Genomic DNA, 25,347 nt, shown 5'->3' on the forward strand with positions numbered 1-25,347 from the left:
GCTCTAAGCCGGTTTTCCGGTATCCTTGCAGCCTGAGTGCTAACAGAAGCAAAGCCATGGGCAGTGTTATACTCACGTAGGGTTAGGTTCAGCTCGTGCTGCGCCCGGACGATGTCGGCGCCGTTCGCGAGCAGCTTCTGGCGTTGCGCCTCCAGCTCCGCCTGAGCTACTGCCGGGTCGATGTTCTGCGCGATGGGCGTAGCCAGGATGCTCATGGCCGCCTGGAGCGGAGTCTCTGGTGGTGGTGCGGAAGCTCCTGCAACCTCCTGATCGCGCTCGGTTGGTGGCTTGGCCGTGCGCGCGGACTTCGTCCGGCCAGCGCCTTCCGCCGCGGCTCCCTTGCCGGCATCGCCCGCACCAACGACCAGCACCTCGACGCTGCCGGCGGCATGGTCGCTGCAAAGCGCAGATCTTGGTGGATCCGGAGCCACCAGCACCGGCGAGAGGCACTGGCGCTCGGGGACGGTGCTGTAGTAGACGAGGATGCTCCTGAACTCGATGACGCGGCCGTTCTTGGGAAACTTACCTCCATTGGAGAAGCAGCCAGTGTTGTCGTTGATGAAGCGCATGTCGCGGATGCGGTTGACGAGCGCGGTGACGACACGCTCGCCGCCGACGGTGAGGAGGCCCGCCCGAATATGAACTCCAGCAAGCGTCGCTGCTGGCCCCACGGTGGGCGCCAACTGTCGCCGTGGTGAACAGACAGATGCCATGGGATGGCTTATCTTGGAGCCGAATGGATGCTAGAGGATTCGGGGGAGGGTTTTTGGTATGAATGGAGAGGATTCCGGATGGATTCCTCAAGAACTTGGCCTTGGCCGAAGGTAGAAGATGATGAACTCAAGAACAAGTATGGCACTAGATCTCTCTATTTCCTCATCTAGAGTGCTTAAAAGTTTTTGTGTACAAGTTTTTGGTAATCTAGAACAACGTGCCCGTGAAGGGCGGTGCCCCCTCTCCTTATATAGGGGAGAGGGTGGCTTACAGGGGAAGAAACCCTAATGGGATCTTTGACTAGACAAACTACTTTACAAAGCTACTTTAGCTACCGGTGATGCCGGTATACCTTTAATCAAGAGCTGTGACATCCTCCGGCACCTTTTACGTCATGTTTCGCCTTTGGCGTCATGGCTTCGATTAAAGCTGAAGTGCTTCGCTCATCTTTATCTTCTAGCTCTGGAGAGCATCTTTGACTGGTCTTTGCCGACGTGCTACAGTGTAGCCTATTCCGGTATTCCGGTACGCTCTTAGTCAGTTCCGGTATCCCCCTTCTTGGGATACCGGTATGATTCTCTGAATCAACCTTCGCTATCCGGAATAACCTTTAAACCGGTACTTTGATGGCCTAAACCATCCGGTTTGGCATGCCTTTGGCATACCGGGGGTCATCCCCCCAACATGCCCATTCTCCGCCGAGTCTCCTAAATGGAATCTCCAAACAAAACTCAAGTGTAAAAGTGGTGTTTGGCGTCTCTAATAGAGCCCTAGGCACGGGGGACGGGCTAGGCACGCCGGACCATATTTGGGGCATGTCTGGACCAAAGAGGCCTTTGGTGCGCGCGAGGGGGGAGGTTAAGTGTCCGGTGCGCCCCAAATTCTTTTGGGAGACTCTTTGGGATCGCTAGGGAGAAGCTCGAAAGGGACGAGTTCCCGGCAAAATGGAAGTATTGAGCATATAGATTGTCAATTAATTATGATGTTAAATATATTTCTACAAGCTTTTGTTAATATCTATGTAAAGGAGAATTAAATTATATTGTGTAGTTTTGGTAATTAATGATAATTTCTATGAACCAATGAGGTATTTGTATTATGCATGAATGAATGTTCTAAACGTGATTTATGAATGAATATTATTGGATGGATTTGAGGATGCATGCATCAAGATAAAACATATTCATTAATTTTTAATAATGAATGTGAAACTCTACGGAGTTCATCTAGTTATATATGTGGGGATGTTCCATAGATCATGCACGGAGCATATTTGAGGAATTTAAGGAAAATACTATCAAAATCAAGATATACAACAATACTGAGTTTAATGAGTGGAACAAATATGAAAAATATCACTAGAGGAACTCAAAAGTTAGCGTGACTGGGCTTACGAGTCGAGCTGTGAAGATCAAGAGAATGAGAAATATTCAAGAAAGTAGTAAAAAATATTGTTTCATGATGAGGTTATGGTGAGATCATGAGTTGTGTTATGGTGGGCCAAGTCCTAAAGCAGTTACTAGCAAGTTAGTCAAGGTTGAGCTCTTGAAACTTACGGAGGATCATGATCAACTTGAAGTAACTCACAATGAAGTTCTTGGAACCATAAATAATCTTGTTCTAGTTAATGATATTGCTTGTGCTACTAACTCTTGGAATAAGAAAGAACTTGATAGTTTTCTCGCTCAGCAAAAGGTAAGAACACCAAAGCAAGGACTTGGATATAATCCAAGAACGAACAAGACGAATGTCATTCCACCTAAAAAGGTCAATGTTGCACAAGAAGAGCACAGAAAAAAGGTGAATGGCAAGCAAAATGTGGGGGTTGGGAAGGCCAATAGAGCCAATCCCAATCACTACTTTGTTGGAGATTATAATCCATCCTATGTTCTATGTAAGGGCACGCATGAAAATATGTATGCTAAATATATTAATCCCTATAATGAATATGCTTACAATTTGTATTCCATTTGGGTACCTAAAGTACTTGTTACTAATGTTAAGGAACCCATTGCAAAATGGGTTCCTAAATCTAAGACTTGATTATGTAGGGATATTTCTCTGATAGACCAAAATGGGTGCTCGATAGTGGATGCACAAATCATATGACCGGAAGAAAGGAGATGCTTGAGAAATTCATTGAAGATATCAACTCAAACTCAAGCATCACATTCGTAGATACTTGATGACACACAAGTATAGGGGATCGCAAAGTCTTCGAGGGAAGTAAAATCCAAATTTATTTATTCGACACAAGAGGAGCCAAAGAATATTTATAAGCTTTAACATATGAGTTGTCAATTCACCTGCACCTGAAAATAGACTTGCTCGCAACAGTTTATCAGTAGTAACAGTTTTATAGATAATATATGGGGTTGCCCGATCTTCTCAGTAAGTGATGGGGTGGTGATGAACACGCGATGAACACAGCGGATGGAATCGATGATATGTGGAAGATAACTTGTATGACGCCAACGAAGTCTCTCGATTGATTCCTATCGCCAGTGCAACAACTCTCAACCCTGCAAGATATTCGCAACTCCACACACCTGCACACGTAGCCGCCGACCACGAAGCGGTAAATTGCAATCTTCTAATCCCCAATGGAACAGCAGATCACACAAACTTTCGGTACTATAAAACTTCAGATCGAAACGAATTGGAGAGTTGGGTATCAATAGTTTTACGTAGAAAACAACTATGGACTAGGGTTTATCTTAAACGTAGTCTGAAGCTATTATGGGGCTGTCCTAGGTACTTATATAGGGGTTCAGGACGACCTCAGGTCGAAAAGATACATAGAAAACCGACCCAGATCGGATCTGGTCGAGACAGACTCGGAGTCGGCCGGTCGGGCTCAAGCTGGGGATCCGGTTAGCACCGGGATGGGCCGGTCGGGCGCCCGGTTGGACCGGGCCTGGGACCGGGCGCGCCGACGTGGCGGCCGGTCTGACCGGGCCAGGCGCCGGCCTGGACTTCTTCTTCCCTTGCGCATGCCTTCCTCTCCTCCCTCGCGCTTCCATGGGATCTCTTCATGTCCAGCTTCATGGACAACTCCATGTCCAGCTTCACGTCCAGCTTCTTGTCCAGCTGCTCCTCTCCTCCTCATGTGATGCTTGCTCCCTCCTCATATTTGATCATACATAAGTAATAGGACTTAGGCATTATAAAGTTCTCATCGATCAAAGTATCACTTAGGAACAAGTTCACCTGTTGTTTGAGTAGCTTCGCACGAGCTCGTGTCATTGGTCCAATCCTGACTTCATTGGACTTGAGCTTCACAGTAGCATCGTCTTTATCTTACAATGATGGAGGTAGTAATGTAGTAGGGATGTCCTCATCAATAGCAGTGGTAGCAGTGAAGTAACAACAGTAATGAAATAAAAATACAGTAACGATGATTGCAGTAGACAACATGATTAAAATATTGTAGGCACGGGGATGGATGAACGGGCGTTGCATGAATGAGAGAGTCCATATAATAGCAAGACATAGGCATTGCAAATAATAATGATATAAGCATCCTAGTATAAGATAACCATAGACGTGTGTTCCTATTTAGTCGTGCGTGCTCGCAATGAGAAATTTGCACGACATCTTTTGTCCTACCAGCCCGTTGCAGCGGGGCCTCAAGGAAAATTACTGGTAATTAAGGTACTCCCTTTAAGAGAGTACCGGAGCAAAGCATTAACACTCCGTGAACACACGTGATCCTCACAACATAGCCATGCCCTCCGGTTATCCCAATTATTGTCACTTTGGGCCTCGGGTTCCGGACAACAGTATGTGTATACAACTTCCAGGTATGATCAAAAACAACAATTATCCTCATGAACCAATAACATATTCAGATCTGAGATCATGGCACTCGGGCCCAAAGTGACAAGCATTAAGCACAACAAGTTGCAACAATGTAAAAAATACTAACAAGGGATACTAGGCACTATGCCCATAACAATCTGATAGCTATTACATGACCAATCTCATCCAATCCCTACCATCCCCTACAGCCTACAGCGGGGAATTACGCACACATGGATGGAAGAATCATGGATAGTTGATGGAGAGGCGTCGGTGATGGCGATGGTGATGATCTCCTCCAAATCCCTGTCCCGGCAGGGTGCCAGAACGGAGTTTCTGGTCTCCGGATTGGGGTTTCTGGTGGCGGCGGAGGAGCGGAATTCTTTCTAGAAAAACATTGAACCCCCTCGGTTTTCAGGTCAGGGGCTTCTTATAGTGCGAAGGAGAGCTCGAGGGGGTGGCCGAGGCGGCCAGACGGCCTGGCCCACGCCTAGGGTAGGTGTGGGACCCTCGTGGCCTCCCTCCGTCTCGTCTTCTGGCTCCGTGAGTCTTCTGGTGAAATATGGATTTTGCGATATTTTCCGGGAATTTTCCTGAAAGTTGGATTTCTGCACAAAAACGAGACACCAGAGCAATTGTGCAGAAAACAATGTGTTAGTCTGTGTTAGTTGTATTCAAAACACACAAGATAGAGGGAAAACAATAGCAAAAATGTTCAGTAAAGTAGATACGTTTTGGACGTATCAACTCCCCCAAGCTTAGCTTATTGTTTGTCCTCAAGCAATTCAGTGACAACTGAGTGAGATAAAAGAAACTTTCACGAACCTATTTGCTTCATATGATGTATATATTCTCATTACATGATCAAATGCTCAGGGAATTCAATAAGAAGCATGCAACTAGAATACTCAATAGTTATGCAAGTCATGAAAGGATACCAACACAATAATAAGCAACATGAAACATAAGTATCTGCAGGATTGCAATGTTCATAATATGATATGATAAAGTGATATCTCGCTTTCCCTATTTGTGGAGCAAAACATAAATGCCGGGGCACCTCTGAAGTTCAAGAGAAGACTAGAAGTAAAAATATCGAAAGATTCAAGCATCACAGTTATACCACAATTAATCTTATTCTAGAACAAGCATATTAAACTAAGAATGACAGCTATACTTTCAAGAAAGTGCTCGAAGAACGGATGGTGACTCAACATAAAAGTAAGAGATTGGCCATGCGCAGAGGGAAGTAAGATTGCTTATGTGCTAGAGCTTTTCATTTTGAATGCAATAGGAGTGTTGATATATTTTGAGAAGTGCAACTCATGTCAATAATAGTGATAAATAATATGGCTCATGCATAAAACTTCCTATAAATTTGCTTGCCTCATGCATAATATACTAATAGTGCTCATACCTTGTCTTAATTAGCTTGGACTTCCATGGATTTTCATCACATACATATGTTTCAACCAAGTGTCACAAAGGGGTACCTCCTTGCCTCCTGTACAAAGGTCCTAGGAGATGAATCTCATTTGATTTCTCAATTTTGATGAATCTCAACTTTTTGGACATCCATACCGAGAAAACAAGGACAACAGATATTTGGACTTTCGTCCAGCTGAAACTTCCACCATGCATGTGAACATAGCTTTAGTTGGCGGCTCAATTAATGTTCCTCTCTAACAATATGCATACTCCAATCTTTTCAACTCATGGTAAATCTCCCTTACTTCAAACAAGATGAACATGCATAGTAATTCACACGATATTCAACAAGGGCACATTGATGGTGTTCCCCATGACAACATGGTTATCACACAACAAGCAACTTATAAGAACTAAAAATGCATAAGTAACATAATCCTTACCACAATAGTTTTTTAGACTACTTTCCCATGAGCTATAAATTACACAAAACAAATGATAATTTTTTGAAGGTTTTAAAGGTAGCACACAAGCAATTCACTTTGGAGTGGCAGCGAAATACAACATATAGGTATGTATGGTTGACACAATTGGCACTTTGGTTTTTAGTGGTTGGATGCACGAGTAGATCTTAGTGCAAGCGAAGGCTAGCAATGGACTAGGAAGCGAAAATCAAGAAAGTAGTAGATGTCATAATCATGCTTGCGACGGATAAAATTAACGGAAGCATAAAAGTAATACAAGAACTCCGAGGCAAGATAAATCATTGAGGCTTAAATGACTTTTGTTTTAGTCTTATGCATGCTTGAGCATGTGTGCCAAGTCGATTCAAATGAAGCATTCAGAGGAGGATACCACAATGTCATACCGTTATATGAATAGAGCAATGCAAGCAAACATCTATATGACATGTTACCTAATATTAGTAAATTGAAACTAATCATGAGAGAGCATAAACTACAGAGCATCATTAAGTAGCATACACCTTACACAAACAAACTAAACATGTCCACATAAATGAGTATATGTACAAAAGTGAAAACAAATAGAGTTCATACCAGCCTCTCAACACAACTCGAATTATCGTGACCGTCATTACTGCTCTTCACTTGTGTGACTTGAATGATATGAAATGATAACCAAGCTCCAATGAAGTTACGGAAGACCGTTGAACCCTGCAGCAACTTTACAAAACCAAAGAAGAACAACAAATATTTTTGGGTTTTCGATTTTTAATCATCACACAAAGCAAAATCTTTTTGGATTTTTGCATAGCAAACCATAATGAGAAGATGAAGCAAACTAAGAAGCAGATGAAGAGAAAAAATAGAAATATTTTTTGTCTTTTTTTGTTTTGGAAAGTAGAAACAAAAGCAAGAACAACAAAAACTAAGAAAACTAACATAAACACGCAAATGCAATAAGTGGCAGAAATTTGCCAACCCAGAACAGCAGAAAAAGATCGATTTTTATGAAGATGTTATGGAGCTCATCTACAAAAGTTCTAAACTAATGAAAGTTAGATAACAACCTAGGGAATATACTCACAAATTTGCAGCTCAAAATTCCATTCTGGCCATTTATATTAATTTTTACGGTGACAACATAGAATATGTTTTTAGACAGCAACTCCCCAAATTCTTACCTCCTTCCTATTAGAGGCTATCCTTGGTATAAAAACGAAATAAATAAGATAAAGAGAGGTTATTACAGTATTAAAAAATTCCAAGATTCAAATAAAAATAAATTACAGAAATAAACTAGCAAGAACAAAAAGAAAGAGAAACATGGATATAGAAAGTTCCGATAGAATATGATATATAGATGAGTGAGATGTCGGTATACCTCCCCTCAAGCTTAGGATTTTCGCATAAGTGGAGATCAACCGCAGGGTGAGTAGTGGCTTCAGGATGTGTGTCATCCCTAGCATGATCATAGCCCGACCCTCGTGAGGAAGAAGAAGTTGAAGGCCCATAGTGATAGTAAGGTTGCTGATATGGAACCCAGCAGTGTTGGAGGGCTGGATGAAGTTATCTTCAGCCTCCCCTCCATCGTCATGTACATGTCGCCCCTGATCCTCTATGTATGTGTCAAGCTCTTGTTCCGTGAGTGAACATCCTTCCCTAGCATCAAGGTTAAGCAAAAGGGGCGCAGGCAAATTGACTAGACGGTCGGTCTTAGTTACCCACCGAGATAATGATTTTCTCTTGAAAAAGATAATTTCATAAGGTAGATAGCCAATGTTAACTTGATAAGAAACAAATTGATATTGCACCATTGAATTAAGATCAATCCTCTCCAATGGAAATTGAAAGTCCAAAGCATGTGGAACTAGACCGTGAAAGGCTAATAAACGAGAGGCAGTGAGGCCTCCACAAACTCCCCTTTCTCACGGTTAATAGTAAGACAGGAGGCTATCAAAGCACTCAAATTGTATTCTCTATCTTGTTTCAAGGTAGCAGCTAGGAAGGCTAAATCATGAGAGGATAACTTACTTGCAACCTTTCTAGGTAGAACTCACTTAGTAATAAAATAAGCAAAATACCGAATAGAGGGAAGTTGAATGCTTCGGATTTTACCATCCTCCTCTGAGAAGCTCCTCCCCTAACAAATTTCTTTGTAGAGTTCCAGCAATGGCTTGGGTCGCTCCTTGATTTTTCCGCATGATCCCCATTGTGGCACTCTGATAGCTGCACATAAATCATCGAGAGGCAAATCGACAACTATATTATATATTTTGTAATGAACCATGGGGTTAGGAAATTTCCAACTAAATCTGAAATCCTGCACCATAGACATAGTTAGCTTAACATGTTGGTATGGTTCACCATCAACAAAACTTTCTAACCCTGCATTGGAAACCAAATTCCGGAAATTCTGCGGAATTCTTGTAGCACTCATGAATTCCACACATGAATAAAGAGAAGGAAAAACTACTTCCTCATGGTGAACCTTCATGACTTCATTTAACTCCAATTCATGTTGATTGAGTTGATATGCATTGCCTCCCATCTCTGATTTTTTTAACAAATCTCATAAAAATGATTTTAAGACAATTAAATGAAGAAGAACACTATGGAGACTTATAAGAGGACTAAACATGCATCAAAACAACTTATTACATCATAATACAAGCATGCAAGCTCACTTAACATGTCATCTACAGCAGCAAAATATTCAAGATACTCCACCAATCAAAATTCTACTTGGATAATCGAAGGAGTCACATGCCGGAGAGCAAATGCTTCAAATTTCAGCAGGAAATATGGGCTGAGGAAGGAGATCGAAAATCCGTGATGAAGAACAGCAAGAGCACGGATTTGAGCAATGGTGGGGTGTTTTTTGGGAGAGAGAATGGAATGACAGAGGAGGGAGCAAGTGGAGGGCCAGGGGTCCCACACCAGCCCTTGGCGCGGCCAGGGGGCCAGTCGCGCCACCACATGGTGTGGTCAGCTGGTGGGTCCCCCTGGGCTGCCCTAGGTGCCACTCTACCCCTTTTCATGCGTAAAAAGTTTCTATATATTTTCTGGAATTTTTTGAGAAACTTTATTTTTTGGCAATTTTCAGAATTTGAATAATGATTCTATTGCAGGAAAACAATTATGGAAAGATGAAAAACCAAATCAAAACCAAATCTACAACAACTCTAAGACATTCTAATATAAAGTCAATCAATAGTACATAGGTGAAAACATAGTTTCATTCATTCAAAATTACTTTGTTAACAAGGTTGATCAACTCTTGTTATAGAAACAATATTATATGAAGCAAAACTTTGCATTTCACACAATGATTATGTTACCTGATACGCGTACAGCACGCGTCCGTTGGGAACCCCAAGAGGAAGGTGTGATGCGTATAGCGGCAAGTTTTCCCTCAGTAAGAAACCAAGGTTTATCGAACCAGTAGGAGCCAAGTGTAGTGCGGCGCAACACCAGGGATTCCGGCGCCAACGTGGAACCTGCACAACACAACCAAATTACTTTGCCCCAACGTGACAGCGAGGTTGTCAATCTCACCGGCTTGCTGTAACAAAGGATTAGATGTATAGTGTGGATGATGATGTTTGCAGAGAACAGTAGAACGAGTATTTCAGTAGATTGTATTCGATGTAAAAGAATGGACCGGGTCCACAGTTCACTAGTGGTGTCTCTCCCATAAGAAATAGCATGTTTGGTGAACAAATTACAGTTGGGCAATTGACAAATAAAGCGGGCATGACCATGCACATACATGTTATGATGAGTATTGTGAAATTCAATTGGGCATTACGACAAAGTACATAGACCGCTATCCAGCATGCATCTATGCCTAAAAAGTCCACCTTCGAGTTATCATCCGAACCCCCTCCAGTATTAAGTTACAAACAACAGACAATTGCATTAAGTATGGTGCGTAATGTAATCAACAAATACATCCTTAGACATAGCATTGATGTTTTATCCCTAGTGGCAACAGCACATCCACAACCTTAGGTGTTGCTGTCACTCCCCCAGATTTAATGGAGACATGAACCCACTATCGAGCATAAATAATCCCTCTTGGAGTTACAAGTATCAACTTGGCCAGAGCCTCTACTAATAACGGAGAGCATGCAAGATCATAAACAACACATAGATAGATTGATAATCAACATAGCATAGTATTCCATATTCATCGGATCCCAACAAACGCAACATGTAGCATTACAGATAGATGATCTTGATCATGTTAGGCAGCTCACAAGATCCAACAATGATAGCACAATTAGGAGAAGACGACCATCTAGCTACTGCTATGGACCCATAGTCCAGGGGTGAACTACTCACACATCACTCCGGAGGCGACCATGGCGGTGAAGAGTCCTCCTGGAGATGATTCCCCTCTCCGGCAGGGTGCTGGAGGCGATCTCCTGAATCCCCCGAGATGGGATTGGCGGCGGCGGCGTCTCTGGAAGGTTTTCCGTATCGTGGCTCTCGGTACTGGAACTATTATCGACGAAGGCTTATGTAGGCGGAAGGGTAGGTCAGGGGGCGCCACGAGGGCCCCACATGCCAGGGCCGCGCGGCCAAGGCCTGGGCCGCGCCGCCCTGTTGTGTGGCCGCCTCGTCGCCCCACTTCATTTCCCTTTCGGACTTCTGGAAGCTTCGTGGAAAAATAAGATCCTGGGCGTTGATTTCGTCCAATTCCGAGAATATTTCCTTACTAGGATTTCTGAAACCAAAAACAGCAGAAAACAAAGAATCGGCTCTTCGGCATCTCGTTAATAGGTTAGTGCCGGAAAATGCATAAATATGACATAAAGTATGTATAAAACATGTGAGTATCATCATAAAAGTAGCATGGAACATAAGAAATTATCGATACGTTGGAGACGTATCAGCATCCCCAAGCTTAGTTCCTACTCGTCCCGAGTAGGTAAATGATAACAAAGATAATTTCTGAAGTGACATGCCATCATAATCTTGATCAATACTATTGTAAGCACATGTAATGAATGCAGCGATTCGAAGCAATGTAAATGCAATGAGTAAACAATCGAATCATATAGCAAAGACTTTTCATGAATAGTACTTTCAAGACAAGCATCAATAAGTCTTGCATAAGAGTTAACTCATAAAGCAATAAATTCATAGTAGAGGCATTGAAGAAACACAAAGGAAGATTAAGTTTCAGCGGTTGCTTTCAACTTATAACATGTATATCTCATGGATATTGTCAACATAAAGTAATATAATGAGTTTAATATGCAAGTATGTACGAATCAATGCACAGTTCACACAAGTGTTTGCTTCTTGAGATAGAAGGAGATGGGTAAACTGACTCAACATAAAAGTAGAAGAAAGGCCCTTCGCAGAGGGAAGCATTGATTGCTATGTTTGTGCTAGAGCTTTTATTTTGAAAACAAGAAACAATTTTGTCAACGGTAGTAATAAAGCATATGTCTCATGTAAATTATATCCTACAAGTTGCAAGCCTCATGCATAGTATACCAATAGTGCCCGCACCTTGTCCTAATTAGCTCGGATTACCTGGATTATCATCGCAATACATATGTTTTAACCAAGTGTCACAAAGGGGTACCTCTATGCCGCATGTACAAAGGTCTAAGGAGAAAGCTCGCATTGGATTTCTCGCTTTTGATTATTCTCAACTTAGACATCCATACCGGGACAACATAGACAACAGCTAATGGACTCCTCTTTAATGCATAAGCATTTAGCAACAAATAATATTTTCATATGAGGTTGAGGATAGTTGTCCAAAACTGAAACTTCCACCATGGATCATGGCTTTAGTTAGCGGCCCAATGTTCTTCTCTAACAATATGCATACTCAAACCATTCAACTCATGGTAAATCGCCCTTACTTCAGACAAGACGAACATGCATAGCAACTCACATGATATTCAACAAAGTGTAGTTGATGGCGTCCCCAGGAACATGGTTATCGCTCAACAAGCAACTTAATAAGAGATAAGATGCATAAGTACATATTCAATATCACAATAGTTTTTAGGCTATTTGTCCCATGAGCTATATATTGCAAAGGTAAAGAATGGAAATTTTAAAGGTAGCACTCAAGCAATTTACTTTGGAATGGCGGAGAAATACCATGTAGTAGGTAGGTATGGTGGACACAAGTGGCATAGTATTTGGCTCAAGGATTTTGGATGCATGAGAAGTATTCCCTCTCGATACAAGGTTTAGGATAGCAAGGTTGTTTAAAGCAAACACAAGTATGAACCGGTACAGCAAAACTCACATAAAAGACATATTGTAAGCTTTATAAGACTCTATACCGTCTTCCTTGTTGTTCGACCCTTACTAGAAAATATCTAGACCTTAGAGAGACCAATCATGCAAACCAAATTTTAGCAAGCTCTATGTATTTCTTCATTAATAGGTGCAAAGTATATGATGCAAGAGCTTAAACATGAGCACAACAATTGCCAAGTATCACATTATTCAAGTTATTATACCAATTACCACATGTAGCATTTCCCGTTTCCAACCATATAACAATTTAACGAAGCAGTTCAACCTTCGCCATGAATATTATGCGTAAAGCCTAAGGACATATTTGTCCATATGCAACAGCGGAGCGTGTCTCTCTCCCACACAATGAATGCTAGGATCCAACTTTATTCAAACAAAACAAAAATAAAAACATACAGACGCTCCAAGTAAAGCACATAAGATGTGATGGAATAAAAATATAGTTTCACTAGAGGAACCTGATAATGTTGTCGATGAAGAAGGGGATGCCTTGGGCATCCCCAAGCTTAGACGCTTGAGTCTTCTTGAAATATGCAGGGGTGAACCACCGGGGCATCCCCAAGCTTAGAGCTTTCACTCTCCTTGATCATATTGTATCATCCTCCTCTCTTGATCCTTGAAAACTTCCTCCACATCAAACTCAAAACAACTCATTAGAGGGTTAGTGCATAATCAAAATTCACATGTTCAGAGGTGACATAATCATTCTTAACACTTCTGGACATTGGACAAAGCTACTGAAAGTTAATGGAATAGAAAAATCCATCAAGCATAGCAAAACAGGCAATGCGAAATAAAAGGCAGAATCTATCAAAACAGAACAGTCCGTAAAGATGAATTTTATAGGTGCACCAGACTTGCTCAGATGAAAATGCTCAAATTGAATGAAAGTTGCGTACATATCTGAGGATCACTCACGTAAATTGGCAGAATTTTCTGAGTTACCTACAGAAACTATTTCTCAAATTCGTGACAGCAAGAAATCTGTTTCTGCGCAGCAATCCAAATCTAGTATGAACCTTACTATCAAAGACTTTACTTGGCATAACAATGCAACAAAATTAAGATAAGGAGCGGTTGCTACAGTAGCAACAACTTCCAAGACTCAAATATAAAACAAAAGTACTGTAGTAAAATCATGGGTTGTCTCCCATAAGCGCTTTTCTTTAACGCCTTTCAGCTAGGCGCAGAAAGTGTGTATCAAGTAACATCAAGAGACGAAGCATCAACATCATAATTTGTTCTAATGATAGAATCAAAAGGTAACTTCATTCTCTTTCTAGGGAAGTGTTCCATACCTTTCTTGAGAGGAAATTGATATTTAATATTACCTTCCTTCATATCAATAATAGCACCAACAGTTCGAAGAAAAGGTCTTCCCAATATAATGGGACAAGATGCATTGCATTCAATATCCAAGACAACAAAATCAACGGGGATAAGGTTATTGTTAACCGTAATGCGAACATTATCAACTCTCCCCAAAGGTTTCTTTGTAGAGTTATCAGCAAGATTAACATCCAAATAACAATTTTTCAATGGTGGCAAGTCAAGCATATTATAGATTTTCCTAGGCATAACGGAAATACTTGCACCAAGATCACATAAAGCATTACAATCAAAGTCATTGACCTTCATATTAATAATGGGCTCCCAACCATCGTCTAACTTCCTAGGAATAGAAGCTTCGCGTTCTAATTTCTCTTCTCTAGCTTTTATGAGAGCATTTGTAATATGTTTTGTAAAGGCCAAATTTATAGCACTAGCATTAGGACTCTTAGCAAGTTTTTGTAAGAACTTTATAACTTCAGAGATGTGGCAATCATCAAAATCTAAACCATTATAATCTAAAGCAATGGGATCATTGTCCCCAATGTTGGAAAAAAATTCAGCAGTTTTATCACAGGGAGTTTCAGCAGTTTTAGCAGTTTCCTCCTGAGCTTTTGTGCTTTGCATTAGAAGTAGAAACATTGCCAACACTAATTAATTTACCATTGATAGTAGGAGGTGCAGCAACATGTGGAGCATTAGCATTACTAGTGGTGGTAATAGTCCAAACTTTAGCTATATTATCTTCTTTAGCATATTCTTGTTTTTCCCACCTAGCTCGCAATTCGGCCATCAATCTTATATTCTCATTAATTCTAACTTGGATGGCGTTTGCTGTAGCAAATGACTTAATATCATTATTTTCATTAGGCATAACTTTCGATTTCAAAAGATCAACATCAGCAGCAAGACTATCGACTTTAGAAGCAAGTATATCAATTTTCCCAAGCTTTTCTTCAATAGATTTGTTAAAAGCAGTTTGTGTACTAATAAATTCTTTAAGCATGGCTTCAAGTCCAGGGGGTGTATTCCTATTATTGTTGTAAGAATTCCCGTAAGAATTACCATAACCGTTACCATTATTATAAGGATATGGCCTATAGTTGTTACTAGAATTGTTCCGATAAGCATTGTTGTTGAAATTATTATTTTTAATGAAGTTCACATCAACATGTTCTTCTTGAGCAACCAATGAAGCTAACGGAACATTATTAGGATCAACATTAGTCCTACCATTCAAAAGCATAGACATAATAGCATCAATCTTATCACTCAAGGAAGAGGTTTCTTCAACAGAATTTACCTTCTTACCTTGTGGAGCTCTTTCTGTGTGCCATTCAGAGTAATTAATCATCATATTATCAAGAAGCTTTGTTGCGGCGCCTAGAGTGATGTACATAAAGGTACCTCCAGCAGCTGAATCCAATAGGTTCCGTGAAGAAAAATTCAGTCCTGCATAAAAGGTTTGGATGATCATCCAAGTAGTCAGTCCATGGGCTGGGCAATTTTTAACCAAAGATTTCATTCTTTCCCATGCTTGTGCAACATGCTCAGTATCCAATTGCTTAAAATTCATTATGCTACTTCTCAAAGATATAATTTTAGCAGGAGGATAATATCTACCAATGAAAGCATCCTTACATTTAGTCCATGAATCAATACTATTCTTACGCAGAGATAGCAACCAATCTTTAGCTCTTCCTCTTAGTGAGAAAGGAAACAATTTTAAATTTATAATGTCACCATCTACATCCTTATACTTTTGCATTTCACATAGTTCAACAAAATTATTAAGATGGGCAGCAGCATCATCAGAACTAACACCAGAAAATTGCTCTCTCATAACAAGATTCAGTAAAGCAGGTTTAATTTCAAAGAATTCTGCTGTAGTAGCAGGTGGAGCAATAGGTGCGCATAAGAAATCATTATTATTTGTGTTTGTGAAGTCACACAACTTAGTATTTTCAGGAGTTCCCATTTTAGCAATAGTAAATAAAGCAAACTAGATAAAGTAAATGCAAGTAACTAATTTTTTTGTGTTTTTAATATGGAGAACAAGATAGTAAATAAAGTAAAACTAGATTTTTTTGTGTTTTGTTTTAGTGCAGCAAACAAAGTAGTAAATAAAAGTAAAGCAAGACAAAACAAAGTAAAGAGATTGGAGGTGGAGACTCCCCTTGCAGCGTGTCTTGATCTCCCCGGCAACGGTGCCAGAAAAAGAGCTTGATACGCGTACAGCACGCGTCCGTTGGGAACCCCAAGAGGAAGGTGTGATGCGTACAGCGGCAAGTTTTCCCTCAGTAAGAAACCAAGGTTTATCGAACCATTAGGAGCCAAGAAGCACGTTGAAGGTTGATGGCGTCGGAGTGTAGTGCGGCGCAACACCAGGGATTCCGGCGCCAACGTGGAACCTGCACAACACAACCAAATTACTTTGCCCCAACGTGACAGTGAGGTTGTCAATCTCACCGGCTTGCTGTAACAAAGGATTAGATGTATAGTGTGGATGATGATGTTTGCAGAGAACAGTAGAACGAGTATTGCAGTAGATTGTATTCAATGTAAAAGAATGGACCGGGGTCCACAGTTCACTAGTGGTGTCTCTCCCATAAGAAATAGCATGTTGGGTGAACAAATTACAGTTGGGCAATTGACAAATAAAGAGGGCATGGCCATGCACATACATGTTATGATGAGTATTGTGAAATTCAATTGGGCATTACGACAAAGTACATAGACCGCTATCCAGCATGCATCTATGCCTAAAAAGTCCACCTTCAGGTTATCATCCGAACCCCCTCCAGTATTAAGTTGCAAACAACAGACAATTGCATTAAGTATGGTGCGTAATGTAATCAACAAATACATCCTTAGACATAGCATTGATGTTTTATCCCTAGTGGCAACAGCACATCCACAACCTTAGGGGTTCTTTGTCACTCCCAGATTTAATGGAGACATGAACCCACTATCGAGCATAAATACTCCCTCTTGGAGTTACAAGTATCAACTTGGCCAGAGCCTCTACTAATAACGGAGAGCATGCAAGATCATAAACAACACATTGATAGATTGATAATCAACATAGCATAGTATTCCATATTCATCGGATCCCAACAAACACAACATGTAGCATTACAGATAGATGATCTTGATCATGTTAGGCAGCTCACAAGATCCAACAATGATAGCACAATTAGGAGAAGACGACCATCTAGCTACTGCTATGGACCCATAGTCCAGGGGTGAACTACTAACACATCACTCCGGAGGCGACCATGGCGGTGAAGAGTCCTCCGGGAGATGATTCCCCTCTCGGCAGTGGTGCCGCAGGCGATCTCCCGAATCCCCCGAGATGGGATTGGCGGCGGCGGCGTCTTTGGAAGGTTTTCCGTATCGTGGCTCTCGCATCGGAACTATTATCGACGAAGGCTTATGTAGGCGGAAGGGTAGGTCAGGGGGCGCCACGAGGGCCCCACACGCCAGGGCCGCGCGGCTAAGGCCTGGGCCGCGCGGCTAAGGCCTGGGCCGCGCCGCCCTGTTGTGTGGCCGCCTCGTCGCCCCACTTCGTTTCCCTTTCGTACTTCTGGAAGCTTCGTGGAAAAATAAGATCCTGGGCGTTGATTTCGTCCAATTCCGAGAATATTTCCTTACTAGGATTTCTGAAACCAAAAACAGCAGAAACAAAGAATCGGCTCTTCGGCATCTCGTTAATAGGTTAGTGCCGGAAAATGCATAAATATGACATAAAGTATGTATAAAACATGTGAGTATCATCATAAAAGTAGCATGGAACATAAGAAATTATCGATACGTTGGAGACGTATCATTACCTCAATCTTGGTAGGAATAGTTCCAACCATGAAAATATCATCCTCTTTCTTTGTCTTAGGTAAAGGCAAATGAAATTTCCCAATTTGGATGGTATCAACATTAATAATTGAGTTTAGACCATAATTCCCTTCAATCTTCTTGGGAAAATAAACCGTATGCTCTTTGTCATAAACATTGAAAGTTACTTTTTCTTGGTTGCAATCAATAACAGCCCCTGCAATGTTAATAAAAGGTCTCCCAATAATAATAGACATATTATCATCTTCAGGCATTTCTAGCACAACAAAGTTAGTTAATATCATACAATGATGAGCAACTTGAACGGGAACATCTTCACATATACCAACAGGAATAGTAGTAGACCTGGATATATCAAGTCGGTATTAATTTTTCTAGATCAAGTCTTCTATAGAGAGAAAAAGGCATAACACTAACTCCTGCTCCCAAATCACATAAAGCAGTTATAACATAATTATTTTTGATGGAGCATGGAATAGTGGGTATACCTGGATCACCAAGCTTCTTTGGAACCTTACCATTAAAGGAGTAATTAGCGAGCATAGTGGAAATTTTCTCATTTGGAATATTCCTCTTATTAGAGACAATATCTTTCATACAATTTGAATAAGGAGGCATTTTAATAGCATCAGTCAAAGGAATTTGCAAAAACAAAGGTTTCATCCATTCACAAAACTTATTATAATGTTCTTCCTCCTTCGATTTATGTTTCTTATTAGGAAAAGGCATTGGTTTTGGCACCCAAGGTTCTCTCTCACTACCATGTTTAGTAGCAATAAAATCTTCCTTAGTGTATTTTGTATTCTTAGTATGCTTTTAAGGCTCCTCTTCAATTTCTTCTTTATCGGAAGCATCATTTTTATCATTACCACTTTCAGTTTCAGCATAAAAAATAGATATACTATTAGGATCCTTAGCAGGTTCAGAGGATTCTACAACAGTTTTATGTTTCTTCTTCTTTTTCTTAGACTTAGCCCTAGTATCATCAACCCGTTGAGAATCTTGTTCAATTCTCTTTGGATGTCCTTCATGATATAAAGGATCCTGAGTAGAAACACCGCTTCTAGTTCTTATTTCATGAGCATGTTTTCCCTAGAAGCATTTGCTAGCAAATCTTTTTGCACTTTAGTGAGCTGATCAATTTGAGTTTGAACCATATGGAAGTGTTTAACAAGAATTTTAACATCATTAGAAGTTATTTCCACAATATCATGCAAATTATTGATAGCTCTAGAATTTTCCATTAGGTGATGTTCCACTCTCTTATTAAAATTATCTTGCTTAACAATATAATTATCAAATTTATCTAGCATTGATTAGGAGGTTTGGAACAGGGAATATCTCTACTATCAAAGCATTGGTGAGAGTGTACCCCAATAGTGGAAGACCGAGGGATTGGCTTACATAATTCTTCTATAGGTGGCAGATTCTTCACATATTCAGATTTAATACCCTTCTCCTTAAGAGATTTCTTGGCTTCCCTCATCACTTCATCATTTAATTCAATCATTCCCCTTTTCTTCCGTGTTGGTGTCGGCTCCGGTGTAGTCCAATCATCATAATTCTTGCTTTTAGCCAATAATTCCTCAGCTTCAGCGGGAGTTCTTTTCCTAAAAACACAACCAGCACAACTATCCAGGTATGTCCTAGATTCAAATGTTAGTCCATTATAGAATATATCAAGGAGTTCATTTTTAGCCAATGGATGTTTAGGTAGTGCTCTAATTAAAGAACAAAATATTGCCCAAGATTCAGGAAATTTCTCTCCTTCTACCTGCACAAAGTCAAAGATTTTCTGCAAAGCAGCATGTTGAGCACTAGTAGGGAAATATTTCTGAAAGAAGGCATTAACCAAACCAATAGGATTATCAATAGATCCAGGAGACAAATTATCATACCAAATTTTAGCTGCTCCTTTCAGAGAGAAAGGGAAAATTTTAGTGACAAAGTAAGTGTGTATCTTAATATCATCGGAGAATAAATTTCTCAAAGTAGAGAGTTCATTCATATGTTTCATAGCACTTTCATTTTCAGTACCGCAGAAAGGTTCTTTCTCAACAATAGATATATGTGACGCCCCAAAACCGGTACCATGAGGATCCCAGCGAATCCGCCGAAATCCGCACGATATCGATTCTAGGAGACGCACCACCAAGCGCCTCGTACACGCCGAAGCATGCACGCGATGCGGGTGGAATCAATCACGAGAGGTAACATTACAACAGGATTACAATAGAGCCCACAAGATACAGATATATTACAACAACGACTCCAACGAGTCAAGATACAAATATACAATACAAAGATCCAAATCATACAGAAGATCAAATACATCCGAGTACGGACAAGATACGAATTTGGACTAAGAGTCCTGAAGATAACCAGTGGCGTCCATAACCCTGCCCAGGCCAAGCCGGAAGGGTAACCTTGCTAACGTCGCCTTCATCGTACCGGTCTTCATACCTGCCCGGTTATATCCCGTAGAAGCAGCAATAAGTACGGGTTCGTACTTAACAAGACTTCAAGACGTATAAGCATTCGTCAACCAGTCGTCCTTTGTACTTGAGGCACGCAGGGGACTTAGAGGACGCAAGAGGAACGTCATAGGCAATATGGTGGGGTTAAGCGGCAGCGCGCAAGCACTAAAAACCTATAGAGACACTCTACAACAGTCGTCTATCAGAGAAGGTGAGAGAGCGCATAACTAACAGTTCTATACTCTGCAAACAAAACACAGCCGAAGCGTTCCCCCCTCGCAAGGAAGTACTTACAAGGGCACTCACACGGTTGTCAAGTTTTAACCATTTATTATTGAAGTTGTACTAACTTACTACGCAAGTTATTATTAATAAACAACAGGTGTAAGTTGTCTATGGTCGAGTCATACAGCTCCAAGTCGTCCATAACCGCGGACACGGCTTATCGATAAGATTTAACCCTGCAGGGGTGCCCAAATGTGCCCACACGCACGATCAACCCAACCGAGCAAAGGAAGGATATCACGACCCGCACTCTCCTTCAAGACAACATTGTCCAGGAAGCCACCTAACCAAGTTGAACCCGAATCGAAGTCCGGCCGAATCTCCGAGACGGACCTAGCTGTTTGCGAGAACGGCTTCCGAGGGTCAGAACACACACTGGGGCGAATGACCCGCTTCAGCATGCGATAAACGCGCAGGCCGCGAACCTATACGTGCATACCAGAAACAAGGGATACAAGGCACCCAGGGGCTTCCCAAAGTAAATAAGTAACAAGCTGGCATGCACGCAACAACAAATGGTAAAACATATAAACTAGTTGTGGCCACTGGACAAAGCTGTAGATTCCGGCAGTGGTCGAGGGTAGACCCAGAAACATACCCACGTGTGGTTAGAGCGCTCAGTCTCGGAACAGATAACAAGAACTCGGGGTCCTAAGCTTTAAAGAAACACAAGTGAGCCATCACAAAACGATCAGCTGACCCACCGATGCCTCCGCTTAACAATTATCAACAAGTAACCATGATACCCTCAACAGATATGAACATGTAGCATGTGTCATGATCCCCAACAGATAACCCGATAAGATAGCAGTAACGGTAACGAGATATAAAAGCACTAGCATGCACTACGACTCGCAAGGCAGACCCGATAACCAAACAACAGTTGTAGGAGGTTGGTGGTTGGTGGTGGCAATATGGGCTGCTTGAGGTAACAAGTGGAAGGGACACGTGACAAGAACGCAACTTAAGGATAGCACGAGGGAGAAGGCAAAATAAAATAGGTGAGCGACTTCTGCAGGGGCAGAAGTATAGAGGAAAATGTTTGCCTGTTAAAGCTTGCCGAGGAACATCCGGAGAACTCGTCGTATCTCACCACACCACTTCGTGATCCTATCCGGGAAGAAGCAAATACTGGAACAAACAACACATACAAGTCTTACTACTATGGATAAAGAAGATCCAGCATGATCAAGATGATATGCAATGACATGGCAATTATGATGCGATGAAACTTATCCATATTAAACGGAATCGGAATTCCGACAAACAATTATTAGGTTCAAGTTGTTTATCTACCCCGCATATTAAATGTGGATTAGCATGGCATAAACATAGCATGGGTACGCTACGCAAAATTAAATGGAACCGGGATAAGATAACAATCCCGCACAATTCCATATTTAAGTATTAGGTGAATCGCTATTAACCCGGACACCCACATATGCGATGCGATGCAACAAGATGATATGTGATGCGCACATGTATATATGATGCAACAAAATCGAAATAGCTCATTTCATAAAATAGGGCTTAGGGTTGAGGTCTCACATCGAATCGGAAAGGAAGTGGCGAAAATCGCCAAAGTCGAGGAAGTAGTCGAAGCCGGAGGCTTCACGTCAATCCATCATCTCCGTGTCGGAGAGGAAGCGGTGGATGTAGCCATAGTAGCGGACGTCGGAAGAACTTGAGCGGCAACACAGACGATGGGCCCCGTTGTGGCGTGACAGAGACGTGTCGAACTCAGCTGAACAGATGACCCATGAAACGGCAGTGAACAGCCGGGTAGACACACATGCACGAAGAGCTAGCTTAGCTAAGCTACCAAGCAGATTGCTTGATGGCTCACAGATCAAGGAAAAAGGCAGGTGCGTGCTAGCTAAAATGTGGATCAAAAGATTGGCATATTAGCTGAATGTCACCATCGATGGATGCATGAGCATGCTGCTGCCTGCGCGCCCTGGGCGCTGTTTGCTAAACTGAAAACGAGCTGGCTAAAAAGCGAAGTACTGGTGAGCGAGACGGGACGACCATGAAAACAGATAGGCTCGCTGCACTCTGGTGCACGAGACGGAAGAACTGCATAAGCTAAACAAGCAGGCAGAGAGCTGGATGGAGTGTATATGCGTGTGGAGCTAAGCAAGCAAGGATGCAGGTGGATGGATGATTAGGAGCGTGTCTAAGCTAGCTAGCTGTCGATGGTAGCTGCGCTGCTGATTGCACAGAACGCGAGAGGTACAAGGCGGCCAGGCGCGCGTGGACTTGGACTGCAGCTGCTGTCGAACAGCTTGCCGGCACGCGCGCACACGCAGAAGAAAGACATTCGGCTGGAGGAGCGAGGCAGGCAGCCTAGGAGCGATGTGGTGGTGATCAAGGCGCTACACAGGAGGCGGGTGCTGGCTCGGCGTCGTGCAGAACTTGTGGCGGCGGATGGCGAGGCCGGCGGCGGGGCTTGAGGTGGTGCAGGACGGACTTGGCGGCGCGGGGACGCAGCGGTTGAGGACGAGCTGGGAGAGGGTGGCGCGCAAGGAGCCAGCGGCGAGGCACTCCGCATGGATGAGGTCGGGGCAGAGGCGCACGCAACTCGGTGAGGCGTCGGCCAGGGCGGAGAAAGACGAGCGGGGGACGAGCGGCGGCCGGGCTGCCGCAGCTCGAGCAGGAGGAGGCGCAGAGGAGTTGGAGCAGAGGGCGGCGGCGCCAATGTGGAGGAGGTCTAGGGTTCGATGGGGTCTCCGCTGGCTAAAAAGGGGAGGAGGAGAGTGGATGCTCGGCCACGGCATCCATGCCGCAGTGCACACGCACCTCGCGTGTTTGTGGAAGACAACAACAGAGTCAATCGTGGGATTGCCCTTTAGCTGGTTGGAGATAAACCAAAGTATTTCCTGGAGTTCCTTACGTATTTGCATAGGAGAAGCACCAGCGAGACAGATAGCATGGGTTGAGGCAAAAGAAAGATGGGAAAACAAGGTTGACATTTTTCCAAACCAAAAATCCAAACTTGATTTTGAGAAAGAAACATTTTGAAACAATTTAATTTGTTTTGTAAATTTCATTTGATGGTTCTGTTAAATGAATACAAAGAGGAGGTTTATTTATTTAAAAGCATATGAGAGGTTAAAATAAAATTGATAGGGTTTATAAAATAATTTTATTTTATAAAAACATGGATGATATGATGCATATGCCATGATGATGCATAAAAGAAAAAGAACAAGCAATTCTATTATGGGGATTATCCTGGGTCGCTACAATATGTAAGATAAATCCAGAGAGAAATCATAATCCTTATCTCTAATATTTATGGGAGATGTGGCAAATTTAGATTCAGGAGACAAATTATATCTAACAACCCGTCTTGCAAGAAGACTTTTCATAGCACTTGCATCTCTAGTAGCATGACATTCTTCAATGAAGTCATCATCAAGTTCAATATAAGTTTCATCAAGATCATCACTAGGATTTCCCCTAGATTGAGGTGAACTAACAGGTGTAATAGTATTTTCAGCATTTTGAATTTGTTTAGCTCTAGAAATTGTAGTATCTAGTAAAGGACCTAACGAACCACTCTTATCAAGCACATTAGAAGCATCATCAAAATCATCAAGCGCATTATCAGATTCAGCAGAAGTAACAGTAGCATGTGGTGGAGTAAGAAGCTTACTCATAACGGATGGTGAATCAAGAGCAACAGAGGTGTTCAGAGTTGTAGCTCTTCTCGTAGTAGATGGCAATATAGGGAACTTCGATCCAGGAGCTTTCCCCATAATGAATAAATTGCAGCCAACAATATCACCTTCAAGTGGGCTTGTAAATAAAGCTATGCTCCCCGGCAACGGCGCCAGAAAATAGTCTTGATGACCCACAAGTATAGGGGATCGCAACAGTCTTCGAGGGTAGTAAAACTCAAATGTATTGATTCGACAAAAGGGGAGCCAAAGAATATTTATAAGCTTAAACAGATGAGTTGTCAATTCACCTGTACCTGAAAATAGACTTGCTCGCAACAGTTTATTGGTAGTAACATTTTTATAGCAGTGGTAGTAGTGAAGTAACCGCAGTAATGAAATAAAAACAACAGTAACGATGATTGTAGTAGACAGAAGGATTAAAATACTGTAGGCACATGGATGGATGAACGGGCGTTGCATGAATGAGAGAGTCCATATAATAGCAAGACATAGACATTGCAAGTAATACGTGTGTTCCTATTTAGTCGTGCGTGCTCGCAATGAGAAACTTGCACGACATCTTTTGTCCTACCAGCCCATTGCGGAGGGGCCTCAAGGGAAACTACTGGTAATTAAGGTACTCCTTTTAATAGAGTACCGGGGCAAAGCATTAACACTCCGTGAACACACATGATCCTCACATCATAGCCATCTCCTCCGATTATCCCAATTATTGTCAATTTGGGGCCTCGGGTTCCGGACAACAATATGTGTATACAACTTGCAGGTATGATCAAAAACAGCAATTATCCTCATGAAACAATAACATGTTCAGATCTGAGATCATGGCACTCGGGCCCAAAGTGACAAGCATTAAGCACAACAAGTTGTAACAATGTCAAAAATACTAACAACGGATACTAGGCACTATGCCCATAACAATCTTATAGCTATTACATGACCAATCTCATCCAATACCTACCATCTCCTACGGCCTACAGCAGGAAATTACTCACACATGGATGGAGGAATCATGGA

General features: G+C 41.9%; 1 long non-coding RNA gene across 1 annotated transcript; it reads right to left on the reverse strand.

Annotated features, from left to right (window-relative positions):
* Nucleotides 1-20,093: 20,093 nt before the first annotated feature.
* LOC139830580 (uncharacterized) lies at nt 20,094-23,454 on the reverse strand. Its single transcript, XR_011743224.1, has 3 exons — nt 22,193-23,454; nt 21,691-21,775; nt 20,094-20,345 (listed from the first exon to the last, which is right to left on the reverse strand). It is a non-coding gene; the product is annotated as an uncharacterized lncRNA (long non-coding RNA).
* Nucleotides 23,455-25,347: the final 1,893 nt, after the last annotated feature.

This window comes from Lolium perenne, chromosome 4 (genome assembly GCF_019359855.2).
Source record: "Lolium perenne isolate Kyuss_39 chromosome 4, Kyuss_2.0, whole genome shotgun sequence".
NCBI classification, from domain to species: Eukaryota; Viridiplantae; Streptophyta; class Magnoliopsida; order Poales; family Poaceae; genus Lolium; species Lolium perenne.